General features: G+C 42.7%; 1 long non-coding RNA gene across 1 annotated transcript in view; it reads left to right on the top strand.

Moving 5' to 3' along the window:
- LOC134758382 (uncharacterized) overlaps positions 1–25,056 on the top strand; it is an 82,587-nt gene extending 57,531 nt beyond the window's left edge. Inside the window, exons 2-7 of the long non-coding RNA XR_010133565.1 lie at positions 8,985–9,078; positions 9,455–9,605; positions 14,245–15,095; positions 17,104–17,250; positions 17,504–17,607; positions 24,768–25,056. This is a non-coding gene — a long non-coding RNA (uncharacterized lncRNA). The remainder of the gene's footprint in view (positions 1–8,984; positions 9,079–9,454; positions 9,606–14,244; positions 15,096–17,103; positions 17,251–17,503; positions 17,608–24,767) is intronic.
- The last annotated feature ends 259 nt before the right edge of the window (positions 25,057–25,315 follow it).

Below are 25,315 nucleotides of genomic sequence, written 5' to 3'. Positions count from 1 at the left end.
GTTTACCGGTCTGAAAATCTCAACCAAGTCCCAATCCTTGAGGGGCTTTTATGAATATCTCAGGATATGTATTGCATATTTCAGTGACTTGACTTGCTAATGGTTTATGTTGTTCTAGGGATAGAGATGCTAAAAGTATTACAATATGTGGGAAAATCTAACAAGAAAATCGCTGTATCCAAAATGCCAATAGCACCCACTCTGAGAAGCAGCAGAGGTGGTTTACAGCACAGTCTGGAGGAGGCATGGACCTTTGTTCCTCACCCTCATCATTGCCACTTTCAGCCAAGATTGTAAATATAATGGAGGAGCGTTGAGGGTGCATCTATTTGAGGGTCTCTATTTTCTCTGTGCATTTGAGTGTGATGTCCACAGAGAGTGGGTGTGGGCTGGAAGGTGTAAGTATAGTATAAAAGGCTTGATAGGCCAGGTGCGGTGGCTCATGCCTGTAATCCCAGCACTTTGGGAGGCCGAGGTGGGTGGATCACCTGAGGTCAGGAGTTCAAGACCAGCCCGACCAACATGGAGAAACCCCATCTCTACTAAAAATACAAAATTAGCTGGGCGTGGTGGTGTGCACCTGTAAATCCCAGCTACTTGGGAGGCTGAGGTGGGAGAATCATTTGAACCCAGGAAGCATAGGTTGCAGTGAGCCGAGATCGCACCATTGCACTCCAGCCTGGGCAGCAAGAGTGAAACTCCGTCTCAAAAATTTAAAAAAAAAAGCATTGATATAATTGTCATGGAGAAAGAGAATAAATAGGAATTGTAGGCAGCTTTGAAGTCTTATTCAAGGTCGAAGACTATGAATTTATAGTGACTATAATCTGCATTGTTTTATGGTAAACATAAAACAATGTAAGGAAACTAAACTGGCTATAAAATTCATTATTTTATTTTTTTTGAGACAGAGTCTCGCTCTGCTGCCCAGGCTGGAGTGCAGTGGTGCGATCTCGGCTCACTGCAACCTCTGCCTCCCAGATTTAAGCAATTCTTCCACCTCAGCTTCCTGAGCACCTGGAATTACAGGCACGTGCCACCATGCCCAGCTAATTTTTGTGTTTTTAGTAGAGATGGGGTTTCGCCATGTTGGCCAGGCTGGTCTTGAACTCCTGGCCTCAAGTGATCCGCCCGCCTCAGCCTCCCAAAGTTCTGGGATTACAGGCATGAGCCACCGTGCCTGGCCCAAAATACATGATTTTTACCAACAGTTCTTAATATCCTGGGGGGAGGAGTGGAGAAGGGGAAAGTTAAATTGACCCAGGGTCGAGATTATGTGTGACATCTGGAAAAGAAGGGAAAAAAGGAATTGAGGATATTTTGAGATTCATGTAGTGGTTGACCCTGGAGTCCCGATTGGATGAAAGATGAATCAAGGACAGAAGACTCAGACGAAGTAGGATGGTAGAAGAGCCAGATGTTGGACCATCGATCCAATATCTAATGCATTAAAAATTAACATTAGCATTTTTTATACTGTGGATTTTCTACTCAGTTTGATTCTTGGTTGAAGTTCACTGTACAGTTGAGAATTTTCAATATTATTCTGGTAAGTTGCATCCATATTTGAAGCCCTGCATGTTCCTTCAGAACCTTGGCATACCCTATCCAGCAGAATCTATTTCCTATTCCCTTGAGTCAGGGTGGTCTTCTGTGACTGAATGGAAAGATGGCGTGGTAGACCACAAGAGCTGACGCAGCTTCCTCCCGATGTTCTCCTTCGTGGCCTGCAACTTGAAGCCCTGGGTTGACATGTAGGAAGTCAGGCTATTCTGAAGCCACCATATTGGAGCAACCATGGAGAGAGAATAGATGAGCCCCAGCAGTTCCAGCTCACAGATGTTTGAAACTTTCCTGCCCAGACATCGGACACATGAGTAAGGGAACCCCCCGATGACCCAGCCCCTAGCTCTAGGCTTCTTCAGCTGATGCTGAGTAAAGCAGAATGAGTTATCCCAGCCAGCCAGGTCTGATTCATGAGCAAGAGAAAAGTTGGGGTTTCTAAGGACACTACATTTAGGATGTTTAGTTGTACAGCAATAACTATCATTATCTTCCTTCAGCTTTTAATGTTTAAAAATGCCTGATCTCTTTGTAACTGTAAGGAAGCTAAACTGACTATAAAATTCATGGTTATAAACTCTAGACATTGCTGACCTGCCTTCTGGCACTTAGTCTTACGGTGCACGTTTTTGAGGCTACCCAGATCTTTTCCCTCAAGAACCTGACTTGTTTTCTGTATCTGGAAGCTTATGTAATCCTTGTTTTTACTCCATTTTTGAAAAAAAAATGCTTTATTTTTCAGGAATGTCACTTAAAATATATTTGAACTCTTTGTTTCATATTTATTACTAATTATTTTTATAGTTTTTCTTTTACATTTTATTCTATATGACTTCATTACAGCTGTTAACTGTTTCCTCATATTTTAGTTTTTAAATTCTCTTTTGTTTTTATGTTGCTTTTTATCTTCATAAAGTTTTTATATTTTGCTTTCCTTTATTATTGGAGTTCTGTCAGTTCATTTAATCTTCTATTATTTTTTAAAATCTTCTATTATCTTTGTTTCCAAAGGGCCTGCTAGATAATCTTCTACTATATTTTAATATATATTTAAGCCCTTGGCTTTGTGAATTCATAGGGTTGGAGGGGAAGAGTTGTCTCTGAAAGGAAAGGGCTGTTAGAATTCTTCTGTTTCTTTGGTTAATTTATCTTGCATGGTATTTTTTTTCATCAGCCTTTTGCTTTTATTCTTTTTCCAATTAAAACCTCTGCAGTAGATTCCATGTTGGTTCATTTTCATTATTCATTTTAATTATTTATCATGCAGGTATTGGATAAATTATTAAGTAAACAAAAATGGGAATAACAAAGGCAGGGACAGAGGGGAGGGGAGTTAGGGAGAGGAAGTGATGTGAAGCAGTTCTGTTTGGATTTGCCATCTCCAAAATACTTTTAGTAAATCTGTCATTTTTTTTCTATTGGTAACTTATTTCTCCTTTTCTTTCTTTCTTTTTTCTGGTTGTTGTTTGTTTTTGTTTATGTTTTTGTTTTTAGAGACAGGGTCTTACTTTGTTGCCCAGGTTGGAGTACAGTGGTGTAATCTCAGCTCACTGCAGCCTCAACTTCCTGGGCTCAAGTGATCCTCCTGCCTCAGCCTCCCAAAGTGCTGAGATTACTGTCATGAGCCACTGTGTCCAGCCTTCCTCTCCCTTTCAACACTCAGGAGGTGTATGTGCTTTGCTATAATAGCTCTTAGCCACACCTCCTTAGTGCTGAGGTCTGAAGATCACTGATTCCCTCATTATTTCACCCTGCTTCCCCCTTGGAGATCACTTTCAGCAATGCGCTTTGGGGAAATGTGTTTACTGAGCTCTGAAGAAATTATGTTGACTCTCAGCATCCCCCTGCATTCAGATTTCTGAGCCTATGAAGGGTAGCCTTCAAAAGGTGGGTTCAGGATTGCATTAGTCCCTTTTCATTGATGAGTTTGCCTTTCATCCATTCTTTCTTTAATGGTTGGGGATACAAAGATTTTTAAAAAGGAAACAGCCTCTTTCTGCACTGTCTTTAACTAGAAGGTCTTCGAAATCATGTGGTTTTAGGTGTCCTTACACCAAAACCAGTTGAGAGCCACACTACTCCAGAACGTCAGATTCACCCTCCCTGTGTCCTGCAGTGGAATTCCACAGAGCAGAATAGCCCACAAGAGCTTGCGAAATGAGAGGGAAACAGCAATGCTCTGTGCTGCATGCTCCATCCCTTCTGGAAAGCTTGGTTCAAGTCTTGCCTCCGCTACCACTTTCTGACCAGATTAAGTTTTTTCACTTATAAAGTGAGAATCAGACCACATATTCTTGTTGCAAGAATTAATTCACATTATAGGTAAGTTTTAGGCTACAAAGCACTCTACAAATGTAGTTCACGATCATAAAAGCAATGGAGAATTCTACTTCTAGCCCAGGAGCTGGGGAAGTGGTAGTGTCTGCTGTTTCCCCATTGCTTTTCTCATTAACTTCAACATTTTTGGGTATTCTACCTACTGCAGAGGTATTCTACTTTAGTATTCCTGTCTGTAAAACAACTACTGTTACACATTTCTAGGGTTCCATTTTGTTTTTCATCCACAAACTATTTTTTTAAATTTGTGGATACACAGTAGGTGTATATATTTATGGGGTGCATGAGATCTTGTGATACAGGCATGCAATGTGAAATCAGCATATCATGGAGAAGGGGTATTTATCTTCTTAAGCATTTATCCTTTGATTTACAAGCAATCTAATTACATTCTTTAAGTTATTTTAAAATATATAATTGTTATTATTAACTATAGTCACCCTATTATGCTATCAAATAGTAGGTCTTACTCATTCTTTCTATTTTTTTGTACCCATTAACCATCCCTATGTCTGCTCAATCCCCCATTACCTTTCCCAGCATCTGGTAACCATCCTTCTATTCTCTAGGTCCATAAGTTGAATTGATTTGATTTTTAGATCCCACAAATAAGTGAGAACATGTGATGTCTATCTTTCTATTCCTGGCTTATTTCACTTAACACAATGATCTCCAGTTACATCTGTGTTGTTGCAAATGACTGGATCTCATTCCTTTTTTATGGCTGAATAGTACTCCATTGTGTATACGTACCACATTTTCTTTATCCATTCATCTGTTGATGGACACATAGGTTGCTTCCAAATCTTAGCTATTGCAAACTGTGCTGCAACGAACATAGGGGTACAGATATCTCTACAATACTGATTTCCTTTGTTTTGGGCACATTCCCAGCAGCGGGATTGCAGGCTCATATGACAGCTCAACTTTTAGTTTTTTGAGGAAACTCCAAACTGTTCTGCATAGTGATTGTATTAATTTACATTCCCACAAGGGTTGCCTTTTCTCCACAACCTTATCAGCATTTATTATTACCTGTCTTTCGGATATAAGCCATTTTAACTGGGATTTGATGACATCTCATTGTAGTTTTGATTTGCTCTTCTCTAATGATCAATGATGTTGAGCACCTTTCCATATGCTTGTTTGCCATTTGTATGTCTTCTTTTGAGAAATGTCTATTCAAATCTTTTGCCCATTTTTTGATTGGATTATTAGATTTTTTTCCTGTAGAGTTGTTTGAGCTCTTTATATATTCTGGTCATTAATCACTTGTCAGAGGGGTTGTTTGCTAATATTTTCTCCCATTCTGTGGATCGTCTCTTTACTTTGTTGATTATATCCTTTGCTGTGCAGAAGTCTTTTAACTTAATGTGATTCCATTTGTCCATTTTTGCTTTGGTTGACTGTGTTTGTGGGGTATTACTCAAGAAATCTTTGCTCAGACCTGGAGATTCAATGTCCTGGAGATTTTCCCCCAGTGTTTTCTTGTAATAGTTTCATAGTTTGAGGTCTTATATTTAATTATTTAATTTCTTTTTATTTGATTTTTGTGTATGGTGAGAGATATGGGTCTAGTTTCATTCTTTCCCATATTGACATCCAGTTTTCCTGGCACCATTTATTGAAGAGACTGTCTTTTCCCCAGTGTATGTTCTTGGCACCTTTGTAAAAAATGAGTTCACTGTAGGTGTGTGGATTTGTTTCTGGGTTCTCTCTTCTGTTCCATTGGTCTATGTGTCCATTTTTATGTCAGTACCATGCTGTTTTGGTTACTATAGCTCTGTAGTATGATTTGAAGTGAGGTAATGTGATTTCTCTAGTTTTGTTCTTTTTGCTTAGGATAGCTTTGGCTATTCTAGACCTTTTGTGGTTCCATATAAATTTTAGGATTGTTTTTTCTATTTCTGTGAAGAACATCACTGGTATTTTGATAGGGATTGCATTGAATCTGTAGATTCCTTTGGATAGTATGAACATTTTTAACAATTTTAATTCTTCCAATCTGTGTACATGGAATATTTTTCTATTTTTTGGTGTCCTCTTCAATTTCCTTCATCAGTGTTTTACTGTTTTCATTACAGAGATCTTTCGCTTCTTTGGTTAATTCCTAAGTATTTAATTTTATGTGTGGCTATTGTAAATGGGATCACTTTCTACATTTCTTTTTTCACATTATTCACTGTTGGTATATAGAAATGCTACTGATTTTTATATGTTGATTCTGTATCCTGCAACTTTACTGAATTTATCAGTTCTAATAGTCTTGTGGGTCTTTAGGTTTTTCTAAATATAAAATTACAGTATCAGCAAACAAGGATAATTTGACTTCTTACTTTCCAATTTGGATGTCCTTTATATCTTCCTCTACTCTGATTGCTCTAGCTAGGACTTCTAGTACTATGTTGAATAACAGTGGTGAAAGTGGTCATCCTTGTCATGTTCCAGATCTTAGAGGAAAGGCTTTCAGTTTTTCCCCATTCAGTATGATACTAATGTGGGTCTGTTGTATATGGCCTTTATTATGTTGAGTTATGTTCCTTCTATACCCAGTTCTTTGAGGGTTTTTATCTTGTTGTGATGTTGAATTTTATCAAACGTTTTTTCAGCATCAATTGAAATGATCATATGGTTTTTCTCCTTCATTCTGTTGAAACAAACTATTTCTTACAATTTGAATTTAAAAAGCTTTGCTGCCTTCTTAGCTTGGCCTTTTGTCCATTCATACTTTCTTTCCCCTCCTTTGTCTAGAATGCTGGGTCTGAATTCAGTCCAAAAAATCTCCAGGAATCATAGCTGGGAAGATTGCTGTGTATCTACTATTCATTAAGGTTTCCGTGTTTAATATATTGGACCCAGCCCACTGTGTTAACATTTCAAAATGCTTTATTTCTTTTCTACAAAAAGGGCACAAAGTAATTTCTAAACTTTATTTTTATGACCAAGTCGAACTAGAAAATGTTTAAAATGATACTGAAACTAGGTAGGAACACTTGCAGTTGTGCCGTGTGTGCAGTGCATTGGGAAGTATGATGGTTATGGGTGGGTAATGCCATGTGTGCACGGCGTTAGGAAGTATGATGGTTATGGGTGGGTAATGCCATGTGTGCACGGCGTTAGGAAGTATGATGGTTATGGGTGGGTAATGTCGTGTGTGCGGCGTTAGGAAGTGTGATGGTTATGGGTGGGTAATGTCGTGTGTGGGGCGTTAGGAAGTGTGATGGTTATGGGTGGGTAATGCCGTGTGTGCGGCGTTAGGAAGTATGATGGTTATGGGTGGATAATGTTGTGTGTGCGGCTTTAAGAAGTGTGATGGTTACGGGTGGGTAATGTCGTGTGTGCGGCGTTAGGAAGTATGATGGTTATGAGTGGGTAATGTCGTGTGTGCGGCGTTAGGAAGTATGATTGATGGTTATGGGTGGGTAATGTCGTGTGTGCGGCGTTAGGAAGTGTGATGGTTATGGGTGGGTAATGCCCTGTGTGCAGTGTTAGGAAGTGTGATGGTTACGGGTGGGTAATGCCGTGTGTGCAGCGTTAGGAAGTGTGATGGTTATGGGTGGGTAATGTCGTGTGTGCGGCGTTAGGAAGTGTGATGGTTATGGGTGGGTAATGCCGTGTGTGTGGTGTTAGGAAGTATGATGGTTATGGGTGAGTAATGTCATGTGTGCGGCGTTAGGAAGTGTGATGGTTATGGGTGGGTAATGTCGTGTGTGTGCGGCGTTAGGAAGTGTGATGGTTATGGGTGGGTAATGCCGTGTGTGCAGCGTTAGGAAGTATGATGGTTATGGGTGGGTAATGCTGTGTGTGGGGCGTTAGGAAGTGTGATGGTTATGGGTCGGTAATGCCGTGTGTGCAGCGTTAGGAAGTATGATACTTATGGGTGGGTAATGCCCTGTGTGCAGTGTTAGGAAGTATGATGGTTACGGGTGGGTAATGCCGTGTGTGGGGCGTTAGGAAGTGTGATGGTTATGGGTCGGTAATGCCGTGTGTGCAGCGTTAGGAAGTATGATACTTATGGGTGGGTAATGCCCTGTGTGCAGTGTTAGGAAGTATGATGGTTACGGGTGGGTAATGCCGTGTGTGGGGCGTTAGGAAGTATGATGGTTACGGGTGAGTAATGCCGCGTGTGCGGTGTTAGGAAGTATGATGGTTATGGGTGGGTAATGTCGTGTGTGTGCAGCGTTAGGAAGTATGATGGTTATGGGTGGGTAATGCCGTGTGTGCAGCGTTAGGAAGTATGATGGTTATGGGTGAGTAATGCCGTGTGTGGGGCGTTAGGAAGTGTGATGGTTATGAGTGGGTAATGCCGTGTGTGCGGCGTTAGGAAGTGTGATGGTTATGGGTGGGTAATGTCGTGTGTGCGGCGTTAGGAAGTGTGATGGTTATGGGTCGGTAATGCCGTGTGTGGGGCGTTAGGAAGTATGATGGTTATGGGTGGGTAATGTCGTGTGTGCGGCGTTAGGAAGTATGATGGTTATGGGTGGGTAATGTCGTGTGTGCGGCGTTAGGAAGTGTGATGGTTATGGGTCGGTAATGCCGTGTGTGGGGCGTTAGGAAGTATGATGGTTATGGGTGGGTAATGTCGTGTGTGCGGCATTAGGAAGTATGATGGTTATGGGTGAGTAATGCCGTGTGTGGGGCGTTAGGAAGTATGATGGTTATGAGTGGGTAATGTCGTGTGTGTGCAGCGTTAGGAAGTATGATACTGATCAGTGGGTAATGCAGTGTGTGCGGCGTTAGGAAGTATGATGGTTATGAGTGGTTAATGCCCTGTGTGCAGCGTTAGGAAGTATGATACTTATGGGTGGCTAATGCCCTGTGTGCAGTGTTAGGAAGTATGATGGTTACGGGTGGGTAGTGCCGTGTGTGGGGCGTTAGGAAGTGTGATGGTTATGAGTGGGTATTGCCGTGTGTGTGCAGCGTTAGGAAGTATGATGGTTATGGGTGGGTAATGCCGTGTGTGCGCAGCATTAGGAAGTGTGATGGTTATGAGTGGGTAATGCCGTGTGTGCACAGCATTGGGAAGTATGATAGTTATGCGTGGGTCATCACTGACAGTTGAGCTTGACATGTCGTGTCTCCAGAAGTGGGTGCCGAGGCTCCCTTCCCACTGCCATTCCACTGGCCCAGAGGAAGCTTCTGTTGTGTTCAGATGGGCAGGCACTCTTCCTCGAGAAGGTCTGTCCCCCTTCACTATCTCAGCCCCCAGGGAATGTCCTTTGAACACTCCCCCACTTATTCAAGCCACATACATTCTCTAAGACCAAGTATCAGTGCCGCTGTCCCCATCAGGACCTTATGAAATACACACGTCCAGATGAACTCTCCTCTTCCCTGAACTAACCAGCTTATTTGCTGTTAATGCAGTACTGTCTTATGATGTCTTAAATAGTACCCCCACCGCTAGACTTCAAATATTTGAACACAGACCATTTGACACCTACTGAATAACTGCTGAATCCATGCATGAGTTTTTGATCTATTTATTAGAAATTGATAATGTCATTTGAACAACCATGCCAATGCTAATGATACTTAATATTAATTTTCTAAGTTAAGTAGCTGGAATATCTAAAGGCCTCTCCTTGGCGATTACTCAATGAGCGCCTGTCCTTCCTCCACTCTTCCAGCAGACCTGCCTTTTGGGGCTGATGGAAATATGCATATTAGATTATCTGCAGAAACTGGCTCAGCACTACAAGGAGGTAAGAACATTCAGAACCAATAAATGTTAAAATACGAATGGGTACTAGAGTTTCTTACTCCAATTCCTCATTTCAAGATTAGAAAACAAGAGCCCTGGGAGGCAGGCAGTTTTCCTGTAGTAACCTGGATGTCAAGGGCTGGCGTGGGCTTCTCCAAGTCCAGTGCTCATTTGTAGAACAGTTTCTGGACTAACTTGAGTAATTGATGCAGAGCCTATTTCGATTCTCTCTAGCCAGCGTGCATACGTGTTCCTCAGTAAGCACATTTTTACAGTAGATATTTTTTAAATATCAAGGCAGGTGGATAACCTGTGGACAGGAGTTCGAGCCTGGCCAACATGGTGAAACCCCATCTCTACTAAAAATACAATAATTAAGTAAATGAATTAGCTGGGCATGGTGGCACCTGTAATCCCAGCTACTCAGGAGGCTGAGGCAGGAGAATCACTTGAACCTGGGAGGTGGAGGTTGCGGTGAGCAGAGATTGTGTCGCTGCACTCCATCCTGGGTGACAAGAGCAAAACTCCATCTAAAAAAAAAAAAAAAAAAGCCGTGCGTGGTGGCTCATACCTGTAATCCCAGCACTTTGGGAGGCCGAGATGGGTGGATCACCTGAGGTCAGGTGTTTGAGACCAGCCTGACCAACATGGAGAAACGGCATCTCCACTGAAAAAAAAAAAGATTCAAAATTAGCCGAGCATGGTGGCGCATGCCTGTAATCCCAGCTACTGGGGAGAGTGAGGCTAGAGAATCACTTGAACCCAGGAGGCGGAGGTTGCAGTGAGCTAAGATCGCGCCATTGCACTCCAGCCTGGGTAACAAGAGTGAAACTCCTTCTAAAAAAAAAAAAAGAAAAGAAAAGAAAAAGAAGAAGACAGTTGTTCCAAGCATTCAAGCACTGGGTGTCTGAGCAAAGGAGAGACGCAGCGCCTGCCGGAGCACACTTCCCTGAGTCAGCGCAGGAGCCTCTCCCTGTTCTTGCGGCTTCCACTCCACTCCGTCAGCCACGGCCTGATCCCGACTGGGCCTCTAATCTGGGGTCTATATTTTCACTGGCTTATTTTTTTTTTCCAGTGACTCAGTCTGAGCAGCAAAATTCTAAATACTGTTGACTTAATTGATTATCCAAATAGGGAAAATGCAATAATGATAGAAATAATGTCATTACTTAGGTCATGCTAAGTGCAAAGTTATTACTAATCAATCGATCGGCCAAGAAAAAATAGACTGACTATAGAAATTCTATATGTTTTTAGATTGGCATTTGTTTCTTCTTTCCTCTGGAAGGAAAACAAAAAGTAAGTATGGGTAAAAGGGCGGATCACGAGGTCAGGAGATCAAGACCATCCTGGCTAACATGGTGAAACCCCGTCTCTACTAAAATACAAAAAAATTAGCTGGGCGCTGTGGTGGGCACCTGTAGTCCCAGCCACTCAGGAGGCTGAGGCAGGAGAATGGCATGAACCCAGGAGGTGGAGCTTGCAGTGAGCTGAGATCGTGCCACTGCACTCCAGCCTGGGCGACAGAGCGAGACTCCGCCTCAAAAAAAAAAAAATCCTATAAAGAAAAAAACACCTGATTTATCCACACAAAGTTGACATACTCAGGGTTACACTGCTTTTTCAGTTGTGCCAGACTACTCTTTTTTTTTTCTTTCTTTCTTTTTTGAGATGGAGTCTCACTCTGTTGCCCAGGCTGCTGGAGTGCAATGTGCAATGGCTTGATTTCGACTCACTGCAACCTTTGCCACCCGGGTTCAAGCAATTCTCCTGCCTCAGCCTCCCAAGTAACTGGGATTACAGGCACACGCCACCACACCCAGCTAATTTTTTTTTGTATTTTAATAGAGATGGGGTTTCACCGTTTTGCCTAGGCTGGTATTGAACTCCTGAGCTCAGGCAATCCACCCGCCTCGGCCTCCCAAAGTGCTAGGATTACAGGAGTGAGCCACCACTCCCAGCCAGTGCCAGACTACTCTTAGACATCAGCGACAGGGACAGCAGCTTTTCTGGGACGGCAGTGAACCACAATGCCCTTATGCCTTCCACGTGCTCCTCGCAGCATCAAGGAAACCGTGCCTGGGGCAGGGAGGAGGGTGGAGGATGCCTAGAGTCCTAGCTAGGAGCTGGCAGGGCACCTTACAGGGAAAATCAAGATACGCAGCCTGCATTACACCAGGATCATCAGTCTGTGCTTACGTTAATGCCTTGTTTTATCATCTTCAGGTGAGGGAAAACGAGATTTTTTTTTTTTTTTTTGTAAATTTGAGATAATTTTCTCCATCTCTTCTTATGTGTGTTTATTTATTTATTTTATTTCCCAGAAAAAGAACAGTCATTATTCTTGGCTCACAGGATATAATAAAGATCAAGGTCTTTTATTGCCTTACCTTCGATTCTGGTGCACAAGTGTTCGCAGAACCAAGCCGGGTCTCGCTGCGTTTTCTCAGGGCCGAATAATAAGAAGCAGACAAACTAGGAAAGAAGGGAATTTATTGCTGTAACGGATGCAGGGAGAAGGCCAGAGATAATTCCACCAGACCAACTCGAAGTGTTACAATTTTCTTAGTGCTAATATAGGTTGGGGTTATGTGCCTGCGTGCAGTATAGCATCGCCTAAGTCTATTGGTAACGAATTTTGTTTCAACTAGAAGGTCAGAGGCAAAGAAATGCTTGCTAAGTCCGATTGAGCTGTGAGGCCCCAGTACCTTCAAGGCCCATCTACTGTGGCACCGGAGTGATCATTTCTACTTCATCTCCTTTACAGCTTGGCCCAGAGAGCTACCTTAGACCCTCCAATGAATCTATTCAAACAGCTGCCTCTGTTACCTTGACTCGTCTCAGATTTTGTCGACCCGAGACGGGTCCTGGCACTAGGAATGTAAAACTGTCTATTATTTCAGCTTGCTCCAGGTTAGGGAGAAGGCCATGTAAGGCTCCTACTGACCGTCTTATGTTTCATTTCTAGCTTTGATGTCTGGGCACTGATTTCCCTAGGTTTAACTATTCGCTCCATGTGACGGCCGTGCTGTGGAAATCTATCTGTGTAACTGGAGCGCTCTACAGGCCTGTCTGTGTGACCGTCAGGAGGCCTGTCTGTGTGACCGTCATGCAGGCCTGTCTGTGTGATCGTCAGGAGGCCTGTCTGTGTGACCATCATGCAGGCCTGTCTGTGTGACCATCAGGAGGCCTATCTGTGTGACCGTCAGGAGGCCTGTCTGTGTGACCGTCATGCAGGCCTGTCTGTGTGACCGTCAGGAGGCCTGTCTGTGCGACTGTCAGGAGGCCTGTCTGTGTGACCATCATGCAGGCCTGTCTGTGTGATCGTCAGGAGGCCTGTCTGTGTGACCGTCAGGAGGCCTGTCTGTGTGACCATCAGGAGGCCTGTCTGTGTGACCGTCATGCAGGCCTGTCTGTGTGACCGTCAGGAGGCCTGTCTGCATGACCGTCATGCAGGCCTGTCTGTGTGACCATCAGGAGGCCTGTCTGTGAGACCGTCAGGAGGCCTGTCTGTGCGACCGTCATGCAGGCCTGTCTGTGTGATCGTCAGGAGGCCTGTCTGTGTGATCGTCACGAGGCCTGTCTGTGCGACCGTCAGGAGGCCTGTCTGTGTGACCGTCAGGAGGCCTGTCTGTGCGACCGTCGTGCAGGCCTGTCTGTGTGACCGTCAGGAGGCCTGTCTGTGTGACCGTCAGGAGGCCTGTCTGTGTGACCGTCAGGAGGCCTGTCTGTGCGACCGTCAGGAGGCCTGTCTGTGTGACCGTCGTGCAGGCTTGTCTGTGTGATCGTCAGGAGGCTTGTCTGTGTGATCGTCAGGAGGCCTGTCTGTGTGACTGTCAGGAGGCCTGTCTGTGCGACTGTCATGCAGGCCTGTCTGTGTGATCGTCAGGAGGTCTGTCTGTGTGACCGTCAGGAGGCCTGTCTGTGTGACCGTCAGGAGGCCTGTCTGTGTGACCGTCATGCAGGCCTGTCTGTGTGACCGTCAGGAGGCCTGTCTGTGTGATCGTCAGGGAGAATTGGCCTGCCGCACAAGGGCTGGTGTGAGTTTACGTTTGAGAAAGAGCAGGAAATGTTGAGTCATTTCACACAACCTACAGAGATAGCACACTAGGCTGCGGCTGGGTATTTAGTCCCTGCAGGACAGTGAGCCTGGGATAGGCCTGGCCAGATCTAGGGGTCCTGGTACCACATTTGACACACACAAACCCCATCTAGAGTGACCCCTGACATCACATAATTGGAGGGACATATTTTCCCCAACAAATGCCTGGCATCTCGCTAGAGACGCATGTGTTCGGATTATTTCCCACGCTTTTTCTTGCGGAGTGGCTGTGTGATTTGGATCTTGCAAATTGGGGGTCTGGGGTGTGCTGTCACCTCCGTAACTTAGCTCATGGAGAGATTCCTCGCCTGTCAACTTAGGATACTGAAGTCAAAAACTTCAAAGTTTCCTTCCAGCTCTGAAATGGGAAGATTTTATTTTTTTAAAAGAAAGTGTTCACTGCACTAAAAGGTTTTTCTAGGAAAAATAATGCTGAACTGGCTCTCTGGGAGGGTGGGGCAGAGGAGAGGAAATAAACCCCTCATTTGCAGTGTTTGCCAATTACCATGGTATAAATGCCCCCTATGGTCAATTTCAGGCTGCCAACATGAAGACACTGGATGTGGAATCAGGAGGAGATGTATACAGCTCAGTCTCCAAAGCCAGGACAAGCCAGCTCCAAGACACTACTGGCTGAATCTCACCAATCGTTATAGTTTTGTTTTTTGTTTTTTTAAATGTATGTAAGCATTTTTAGGTGTTTTAAATTTTATGTGTGTATTCTAGGAACATGTACTCAGATTCTTTCATTAGGCATGTGTTATTAACAATATTCATCTTCTTAAAGGCTGAACCAACTTTGCACATTTTATCAACAGATATTTACTGAGCACCTAATATTGCCAGGCAGTGTCCAAGGCAGTGGGATTCATCAGTGAACAATACAGACAAAAATCACTGACCTAAATGGAGCTTGAAGTTTATATCTAAATCATTCAAAGATTCTGTGGTGGAAAAGAAGTTAGAAATCTTTCAGCTGCAAAACATAAACCAAAATACAACTCACCTTTGGAATCAGGTTCATAAAATTGCAAAGCCCAGATGTGCACCTGAGGTGAGGCTTCGTCCAGCTTCTGTCTGTGTCACTAATCTTTCCTGCTTTCAGCGGCATCCCTTGCAGGCCCGTGATGTTCCCACCTGGTGTTCCCACCTGGCGGCAAACTGGTGACTGTAGTCACAGCTCTTCAACATCACACTCAGGAGAAGAAGGAGATTGCTTTTCAGGAGCTCCTGCAAGCCGGAGAATAAAAGCTCTTATTTATTCAGAAGCCCTAAAACATACCACCTTGGCTATAGACTATTTGGACATTTCTAAGCAAATCTGTCTGCAAAGGTGTTGAGATGTGTTGATCGACTGAAGCCCGTGACGTCTCATCCTTGCAGGTGGAGGTGGGTCTTCTGTCCACCCAAATCAGATGGATGAAACAGGGAAGGCTGCTCTCCTCAAGGAGAAGCTAGTTTGAAAAAAGCAATAAACAGGCCAGGCACAGTGGCTCACGCCTATAATCCCAGCACTTTGTGGGGCCGAGGCAGGCAGATCACGAGGTCAGGAGGTCGAGACCATCCTGGCTAACACGGTGAAACCCCATCTCTACTAAAAAAATACAAAAAAATTAGCCAGGCTTGGTGGCAGGTGCCTATAGTCCCAGCCTCTCGGGAGGCTGAGGCAGGAGAATGGCGTGAACCCAGGAAGCAGAGCTTGCAGTGAGCCGAGATCGGGTCACTGCACTCCAGCCTGAGCGACAGAGTGAGACTCTGTCTCAAAAAAAAAAAAAAAAAAAAAAAAAAAGAAAGAAAAAAGCAATAAACAGATGCTAGATGGTAGAAATAGCAAATGTCCATCACTGTCACCTTCAGCACACCTGAAATGTGAGTTATCACACCCCCCAAAATGAACAGAGATTTACTGTTTCTCCCTTTCTGGTCAATGACAACAAAGGCATAGCCTCTGGGTCTCAGAGGAGCTTATAATCTAATAGGCAATCTTGGACTGGCCAAAATAGTCAATACTTTAAAAAATACTAACTGGAGGTTAGCACATTTGGAATCCATTATAATTAACATGCTTTTCTTAATTAGTCCGAGGGAAAAATAGAGAACACATTGAGTAAGGATCAGAGGTTCTTCTTTTCACATTTAATTTTTTTTAACAATTCTTGGAAATTTCTTGGTGGTATTCAGGTTTTTTTTTCTGTGAATCAACAAGCTAAACTGAGAGTCAACTGTTGTGAAGGCAAGTCAGAATAAACCTGACAGTAAACACACTATGTGGATGCTTGTGGTGGTTTCTGGAGAAATATGTAAAGGCTGAAATGTTTGATGTTTGAGAAAAAAATCATTGTCTTTAAGGAAGGGCATGAAATATGAGAAATATATCAGTATGATCTGTTTTAAGTTAATAATGACTATGTAACTGGTTTCTAAGTTTTAAGGTTTTTTCTCCAAAAATATCTACACATAACTGATTTTGCATAATATTTTTCACTTCTAAGTGAATATCTACAAAATACGAGTAGGCTAAGTTTCATCATTAAAATGTATTAATTTCTCTGCATCAGCTGATCATAAAAACATGAGATTGACAAAGATAGTCCTTGGCTTTGAGATGTAATTATCCTTAAGTTACCAAGTACAAATCTCGTTTGAATATGATTACCTGCTTCTTAATGTGATTAAGTTTCAGTCTGGTTTGTGACGTCACTTGTCTCATCTAGCATCTAGATGTACTTTTATATTTTTAATCTAAATCCCACCAGAGTCTAGCTGTAACTTAATACTGTTTCTCCTTGTTATATCCTCGAGGGAAATTTAGGATAGGAATTAACTGAGAGATTTCAATTATGATTCCTGATGACATGCAGTCTTTTCTGTAAGGAAATTTCCACCCTCTGTCCTTGCTGGGGTAGACGTAGGTTGCTTGGTTTGCAGCCCTTTGAGTCTCAGCCGCTGTGAACAGAGGCATTGCATCTGCTGCTGCATCGCCAACTACCCTAAAACTTAGTGGCTTAAAACAACCACTGTATTAAATTTCATCATTCTGTGGGTCAGAGATTTGGGTAGTGCTCCTGTGGGTGATGCTGTTGCACGTGGCATTGACTCAGGACGGTGGATGGTATTCAGCTGATAGCTGATCTGGTCTGAAGAGTCCAGGATAGCTTCACTCCTGTAGCTGGCACCTGGGCGGGGGCATCGGAAGGCAAGACTCGGCTGGACTCCTCTCCTGTCTGTGTTGTCCAAGAGCCTTTTCACAAGGTCTTTCTAGCAAAGTGGCAGCTCATGGTTCCAAGGGCAAGAGTGTGGTTCTACCAGAGACCCAGATAGAAGTTGCGAGGCTCCTTCTGACCTAACCTTGGAAGTTCTTCTTCTGAGTTACTTCTCTTGTATTCTATGCATCAAGCAAATCTCAAAGGCAAAGCCAGTGTTAAGGAGAGGGAAATCAGACTTCATCTTTCGGTGGTAGAAGAAAAGAGTTTGCAACTGTCCCTATTCTGCCACTGGCAGCGAATCCATAGGTTTGCTAAGGATACAGAGCCACATTGAAAAGGTAAACTGTGAAAATCCCATTCATCTGTCAATAATCTGGGACTGAGAAAATGATGAGGGGCCAGTGAGCCATGATAAAGTAGGGCACAAGTGACCATGTGAGGCCAGCACAAGTGGCTGTGGGGAAGAATCCACTCTGAGGAAAGGGAGAGAGGTCATAGGTGGGGAGCAGATAATCTTGCACGAGGGAGAGGGAGACAGAGGGGGTAGCTGCCTAATTCTCAAGGGCCTTTTGATCCTTTTTTATCTTTAAGATAAACCTTGCTATCCTGGAGGTTACTTAGGTGGGCCAGGATTTCTTGAAACCAAAACTTTACTGAATCACCTCTTCACCATCTGTATGCCGTGCATTTGCTGAGTAAGTTTTGACTTTTAAAACAAAATACTACATATTACTGCATCTTTTGCAATAATAAAATTTACTTTTACTTCTCAAAGTATTCCCAAGATGGAATAATAGTTCATGAACTCTACAACCATAACATGCTGAAAAATCACAGATTTAGTTTATTCTATGCCAAAATATATGGGTAAACATGGAAAAACTCAGCTGATGTGTAAGGATTTTTCTACTCAGTATCAAACATCTAGCTATTTGAGCACATGTTGGCTGATTGTCACCCACTTCGTCCTTCCATGCTAAGAGTGGGTGGCAGGAGAACAAGCTGGACGGTCTAAGCCCACACTCACAGGAAACTGACCCATGACCTCGTGAGTCCAGTTGCACCTTGTTTCAGTTGTATGATGGTTATAAAAAAATGTTAGAAACTGGGGCAGGCACGGTGGCTCACGCCTGTAATCTCAACACTTTGGGAGGCCGAGGTGGGCAGATCACGAGGTCAGGAGTTCAAGACCATCCTGGTCCATATGGTGAAACCCCGTCTCTACTAAAAATACAAAAATTAGCTGGACGTAGTGGTGGACACCTGTAGTCCCAGCTACTCAGGAGGCTGAGGCAGGAGAATCGCTTGAACCCGGGAGGCGGAGCTTGCAGTGAACCGAGATTGCGCCACTGCACTCCAGCCTGGGCGACAGAACGAGACTGTGTCTTAAAAAAAAAAAAAAAAAAACTTAAAAACTGATTCTTGAAGACATAAACTATAAAACATTACCATTCCCTACATTTCATAATCAAACATTCCACTTTGCTTTCTTTAAAAGCATAATGCCATTTAGATTTTTTAAAAAGCTAAAACTTTAGGGAACTATATGATCAATGGGAAAAATTTAAGTATTTTCTAAAAAACACTGGATCTATTTCTAAAACAGATTTTAGCCTCCAACTAAAAATTCATGTACACATCAATATCATATCATTCAACAAATTTGCTGTCACCCTGTAAAATTCTATAGAATAATTTGATTTTAAAGTCACCTGAGTGGTTAGACCTGAGTCTTTGAAATTGGATTTTTTTTCCTTGTGAGAAGCACAGAAGTTTGTATCCCACATATAGCCAGGCTAGTGAAGAGGGAAAACAGTTATGGATCTTGTTAAAGCTGATATAAACATAAGCTGATCGTTCTGGCCAGAATCAAAGTTGGCTTACGTAGTAGCAATAAAATAAACATAGCACGGCCCTAAACCTAACCTCTTCTATTGAGTGAGAAGTGATGATTTTCCCATGTTTTAAAATGAGAGAAACTTATAGGAGGGTCAGTCACCATTGCTGAAAGTGTTTGTTCCTTTTTTGGAGTCTGATGTAGGCACAGAACAAGTGGCCAACTCTGGGTATTTTTAAGTAGTTGTTTGGGGAATTGCCTAAGGAAATTTTCAACACTGAATACCCCATTTTTGTTACAAGGAGAAATGAAGACATAGACCTGTATTTATATATTGTTGCTTCCTTTCACATCAGAAGGAACCATTGATTTTTCTCCAGCTCAATGCTGATGTCCAATTTCAACCATTTAATGTGCTTATAATTTTGAAATTTTTCAATCTAAAAAAAGCATACAAAAAGTTAAGGAATACATTGTTCTGTGAGGGCGTGGTAGCTCACACCTGTAATCCCAGCACTTTGGGAGGCCAAGGCAGGAGGATCACTTGAGGTCAGGAGTTCAAGACCAGCCTAGCCAACATGGCGAAACTGTGTCTCTACTAAAATACACAAAATAGCCAGGCGTAGTGGTGGGCACCTGTAATCCCAGCTAGCTACATGGGAGGCTGAGGCAGGAGAATCACTTGAACCCAGGAGGCGGAGGTTGCAGTGAGCCGAGATCACATCACTGCCCTCCAGCCTGGACGACAAAGCCAGACTCCATCTCAAAAAAAAAAAAAAAAAAGAATAATTGGCAGAGATTTTTATAGGATGAATAAAATGCATTCTAAATCAATACCTAAATCATAGATTGGAAGGTCAGAACAAATCACAAATGGCTTGGATATCATCTTCTACTTTGTTTTATTTGTTTGAGACAGGGTCTCGCTCTGTTGCCCAGGCTAGAGTGCAGTGGCGTGATCTCGGCTCACTGCAACCTCTGCCTTCTGGACTCCAGTGATCCTCCCACCTCAGCTTCTCGGGTAGCTGGGACTACAGGCAAGCATCACCATGTCTGGCTAATTTTTCTTTTTCTTTTTTTTTTTTTTTTTTTCTGGTAGAGGCTGGGTCTCACTATGTTGCCCAGGCTGGCCTCAAACTCCTGGGCTCAAGCAATCCTCCCACCTTGGCCTCCCAAAGTGCTGGGATTACAGATGTAGGCCCTGCCTCAGCTCCTACCTTGAAGGACAGCATGTTCAAGTAAGTAACAATGTATTCAGAGCCCTTTCTGGAAGAGAAATCACTGCTTTTACGAAACCTGAGTTTTCATTCTGATTTATTATATACCACCCCAACTTAACATTGAAAGAAATGCTTATCTTTTCCTACACAAGAGCAAACTTGGAGATGAAATCAGGTCATGTGTTGTTTTATTTGCCCCATGCTTAGCTTATCACTTCCTGGAAATTTTTTTCCATGCATGTGTATGTTGAGCATTGGCCCATGCAGAAGAGGACAGTGTCTTTTTTGCTTCAAGAAGGTCCTTTTCTGCAACTGTAAAAGTATTTAAAGCAGAGGTGTGCAGCCACCGTGGAGGCCTGGTCCTCAAAAGACGGGGCCAGTCCCTGCAGCAACAGCAAAAATAGGAGAAATCTGCCGGGGAGGCTGAAGCCCTGGAACAATACTTAACATGTAATGGATTTGAGCCGCTGGGTAGCAAATGAAATAGAAAATTTCTGTGGATTATGCTGCTTCTGCATCTGCTTTTTGGACACAGATACTGTCATTTTCCATCCTATGATTGACATTTAATTAAACTGAACGTTACCCTAATATTTGCACCATGCTGGGAGCACTGCAATTAGTTCTTCAAGAATTGTCCTACAGCTAGACAGATGTTCCCTGACTTACAGTGGTTTGACTTAATTTTTTGACTTTAGGGTGCTGCCAAAGTGATACACATTCAGTAGAAACCATACTTCCACTTTTGACTTTTGATCTTTTCCAGGGCTGGGGACGTGCTGTCCAATACTCCCTCCTGCTGCTGGGCAGGGGCAGCGAGCCGCAGCTTCCAGGCAGCCCCATGACCATCGGGGTAACAGCCAATACTGCACAGTGGACTGTATTGCCTGCAGTTTTTTGGATATCGTGTTTTCCCATCTCTTCATTTCTACAGACACTCCTCTGTGTTTCCTGCTTCTGATGAGAAGAAGACAATTATTCTTGAGATGAAACTCAAGATAACTTCCCGGCATGAAGCTGCAAACAGTAATGGCCATTGCACATGAGTCAGGACGTCTGCATTTCACCATCTTGACCATCTTATCCTTTAAAGGCATTTTCAACTTATCGTATTTTCAACCTACAATGGATTTCTTGGGATGTAACCCCGTTGTAAGTCGAGGAGCATCTCTGTATAGTATATTAACCAAAAGCTGATTCCCACAGAAAATATTTCCAATAAATCAAAACATTTCAAAGTGGATTTACACTATGAGCATTGCTGCATAAATCATCATCTCTCCCTTCCTCCTCTTGGAAATCGTAAAAGGAAAACCTCCATTTTGAGCAAAACTAGGAGATAGATGTATTGCCTCTAGTACAAAATGCATGCACAGGATACTAGAAACAGCTAAGATCCTGCAGAAGCATGCAAGCAAGACTGAAGAGTAAAATAATGAAGAGCTGAAGGTGAGCTAAATTGTAGCAGATCTTTGGAAAAGTTCGGAAAAACACATTTCCCGAAAATGATGGAAACATACAGCTGAACTGAAACATACAGCTAAATTCCTTGTTAGTAACAATGGATGGAGAAACAGAGTATAAGGGAGAAGGCTTCTTGAACTTGGCTTAGCTCAAAGAGTTAGAGGAAATGAGATATCAAAAAAGAAGGAGAGAGAGGGAAATACAATAACTGGCCACAGTTGCAGGAATCTAACTGTTTCTATGGCAGCAGAGGGCAGAATCTTTTACAGTAAAAATCTGAGGGTTCCCTTGACCCCTCCTTTATATACGAAATTTCCACAAATTCTAAGTCATTCAATGATGGGGAAAAAAAACAATAGCAGGTAGGAAGGAGCTGGGGCATCACTGATATGAGACACTACATGAAAAATTTTGAAGAAAAGCAACAAAATTTCAATAGAGGAATAACACTCACCAGAAACACCTTGCCACAGCACAGATTTTTAAAGTGACTGTTTTTCTATGATTAAAAAAAAATCTTAATAAATAACCTCTATGCAGGAGAATCACAAATCAGATATTTGAGAACTTAAGGAAATGATGACTAAATAACAGTAGAGAAAACACGAGCTTAGAGAACTCAGAATTATTATTTAAGAAAAAAGGAAAAGAAAATGAAATCGAAAGGAGCACTAGGAAGAACAGAAATTGAAGACGCACAAATGGATAGAGACGCCAGATGAGAAAAGTAAATCCAATGAAATGGGAACAAAGGAAAAATTAAAAGGACTAGGGAGAAAAGATAGATCAGAAATCAGATGAGAGTTGTGATACACAAAAAATTAAAATCCTACAGAAAAAAATAACAATGATTATTTACATGTTAATTCAAAAAATGTTCCTGAAATTAAAAACAAGCAACATACTGAAAGGCACACTATGCGCTAGGAAAACAGAACTAGAATCGTAAACGCTGAAATGGATTCTAGTAAAATCATTGTGCTTTGAAGATAAAGAATTTCGAAGTCAGCACTGCCAAAACAACAACAACATAAAAAAATGAAAAAAAAAGAAAAGAAAATTACTTGCAAGACAGGTAAAAGATTAGCCTCTAGTTTCCTCTTGGCAAAATTTAACTAAAAGGTAGCAAAGCAACACCAGCAAAATACTGAAAAGAGGAAAGTTGAAGGCAAACTGTCCTTTTGTGTAAAAATGTCAGTAAAACACTGGGTGTGGTGGCTCACACCTGTAATCCCAGCACTTTGGAAGGTTGAGGCGGCTAGATCACCTGAGGTCAGGAGTTTAAGACCAGCCTGACCAACATGGTGAAACCCCGTCTCTACTAAAAATACAAAAAAAAATTAGTTGGGCGTGGTGGCAGGTGCCTGTAATCCCAGCTACTAGGAAGGCTGAGGCAGGAGAATCGCTGACCCGGGAGATGGAGGTTGCAGTGAGCTGAGATCACGCCATTGCATTCCAGCCTGGGCAATAAGAGTGAAACTCCGTCTCAAAAAAAAAAAAAAAAAAAGTCAGTAAAACACCAGTAAACCATTAAACATGCATTAAGATACAAAATACAGTTCTCATGGGCTCTTCCTTTAGGAAACTATTGGAGAATAAATTTCAGCCAATCAAGAGACGACAAAGGGAACTATGACAAAAGGATTTGTGAAAATCATTAAATATATTCTTGGTAGAAATAAGACAAACAAATGTTACTCATAAAGCAAAACCCTGAGCTATGTAAAAGAGAGACGTCTAAAATAAAGTAATTCAGAAATGTTGAAAATGAAAGGATAGCTAAGGCTATGCAAGGCTCTGCAGAAGGAAAGCAGGGAACACAGTATTAACACCAGGCTAGGCAGAACTCATGCCAAAAGCCATTGTCATTTTTTATTAAATTTTATTAAATTTTATTAAATTTAAATTCATTGATTGTGTGATTTATCATTACTTTGTTTCATTAAAACAATGTAGGTGGTCAACTAAATTGTGATAAAGTGCTTTCTTATCACCCAGGATTTTTACTTTATACTTACTGAGATAGGTAGACTTATTAAGACAAAGATTTTTAAAAATGATGTATCACTATTGTACATTCATGAAGAGGAATATATCAGTAAAACACGTTGGTTTATGGCTTCCAGAAATTCTCCAGTGACAGTTCATTTGAATCTATTGTTAACTCAAATTCATTAATGTCCATAATTTTCTGCATGATGTCAGCCTCTGTGCCATCAGGAGCACGGGCAGCATGATGTCAGCCTCTGTGCCACCAGGAGCACGGGCAGCATGATGTCAGCCTCTGTGCCACCAGGAGCACGGGCAGCATGATGTCAGCCTCTGTGCCATCAGGAGCACGGGCAGCATGATGTCGGCCTCTGTGCCATCAGGAGCATGGGCAGGGCAGCATTTCCTAAGCCCTCCATGATTGATTTCAGATTCTCCTTCCAAGCCATTGATTCCTGTGCAAATCAGCGAATCGTTGGCACATGTGGATGGGGTAATGTTAGGAGAGTTTCATAAGGGAGCTATTTGCATAGGTATGGACAGGGTATAGAGTTCACTAGCTCAGGTGGTGGGAAGCCCCTACCACTGCTAGCCTGAAGGGTCCACAGGGAAGCTGGGGCCTCCCCCTGTCCTGGTGGTGCCACCACCAGGAAAGAGTCCCATCGTCAGGAGCTTCCCTACCCGGCCCCCCTTGATGCACGCCACCCTGTGGCAGGAGCCAGGGGGAGAACACCCAGCTTCCTTCTCTGTCTCCTGTGGGGGTGCCCTGCTGGCTGAACAGAACTCAAAGCCAGAAAGTGAAGGAGCCCATTAATCAATGCAGTCCCTCCAGGATCCTCCGGGTCTGAGACATGACTGTCAGAACCAGCCCCTGTGAAACTGTGGCGATTGGCTTCTTCTGCCCATTTCCCATCCTCCTGCTGTCACAGCCTCCCACTGTGCTAGAATTTATTTGCCTACTTGTGTGTTTCCTCTTCAAGACTGTGGACAGGGCCTGTTTCCAGCTTAATTCTGCATCCCGAGGGCACAGCAAGGGCTCTGCAAAGCCTTTGGCATTATGGGCTGGCCCTCAGTGCCTGGGTTTCCTGCTGGCAGATTTTGATTTAGTAATACTGAGTGAAACTCAACACCTGAGTGCTATTACAGTCACTTCACACTGATGCCAAGGTTCTGTAAGAATTTGAAAACCACTGGAATAAATAATCCATTTACGGGCAAAGGGTGCCAGAATGTGCACCCCAAAATATGTCACTTTGGCATAAGGATTATTTTGAGTTAGAAACACTTGAAAAACAGCAGATAGAAGAAGTGCATGTCATTCTCCCCTTTTCTCCTCAAAAAACAGGAGATAAAAACATTCCTGTGAAAGATGCCCTTCCCTGCACCGGGAGAAAAGAAGCCTTCTGCGACGAGGAGCCATAGCGAAGATAATTCTATAGAAACAGACCGTGGTAAAATAATGCCTATCTTCCTGCAGCATCCCCACGTAATTTAGTTACTTTTCCACAGCTGCTTCTTTTTGCTCAACCTAATATCAAAGCATTTAGGTATTGCTGTTTCTTTGGGTCTTCATTTTCTTATTCAGGCTCCTGTGCCATGTAAAACCTCTATTAAATTTGTATGATTTTCTCCTGATAATCTACCTATATCAACTTCACTCTCAGATCCAGCCAGGACCTAAGAAGGCAGAGGTAAAGTCTCACTTCTCCTCTACAGGTGATTGTAATATTATTATTATAGGCTGCTTGGGTTCTCAAACCGCTAAATACTAAATCTAGAAATATTGTTATTTTTTAGACAGATTCTCACTCTGTTGCCCAGGCTGGAGTGCAGTGGTGCCACCACAGCTCGCTGCAACCTCTGCCTCCCAGTTTCAAGTGTTTCTCCTGCCTC

The sequence above is a fragment of the Gorilla gorilla genome, chromosome 3, assembly GCF_029281585.2.
Source record: "Gorilla gorilla gorilla isolate KB3781 chromosome 3, NHGRI_mGorGor1-v2.1_pri, whole genome shotgun sequence".
In the NCBI taxonomy this organism is placed as follows: Eukaryota; Metazoa; Chordata; class Mammalia; order Primates; family Hominidae; genus Gorilla; species Gorilla gorilla.
The sequence above is the reverse complement of the archived record's forward strand: the minus strand, read 5'-3'. Positions and strand labels throughout refer to the sequence as shown.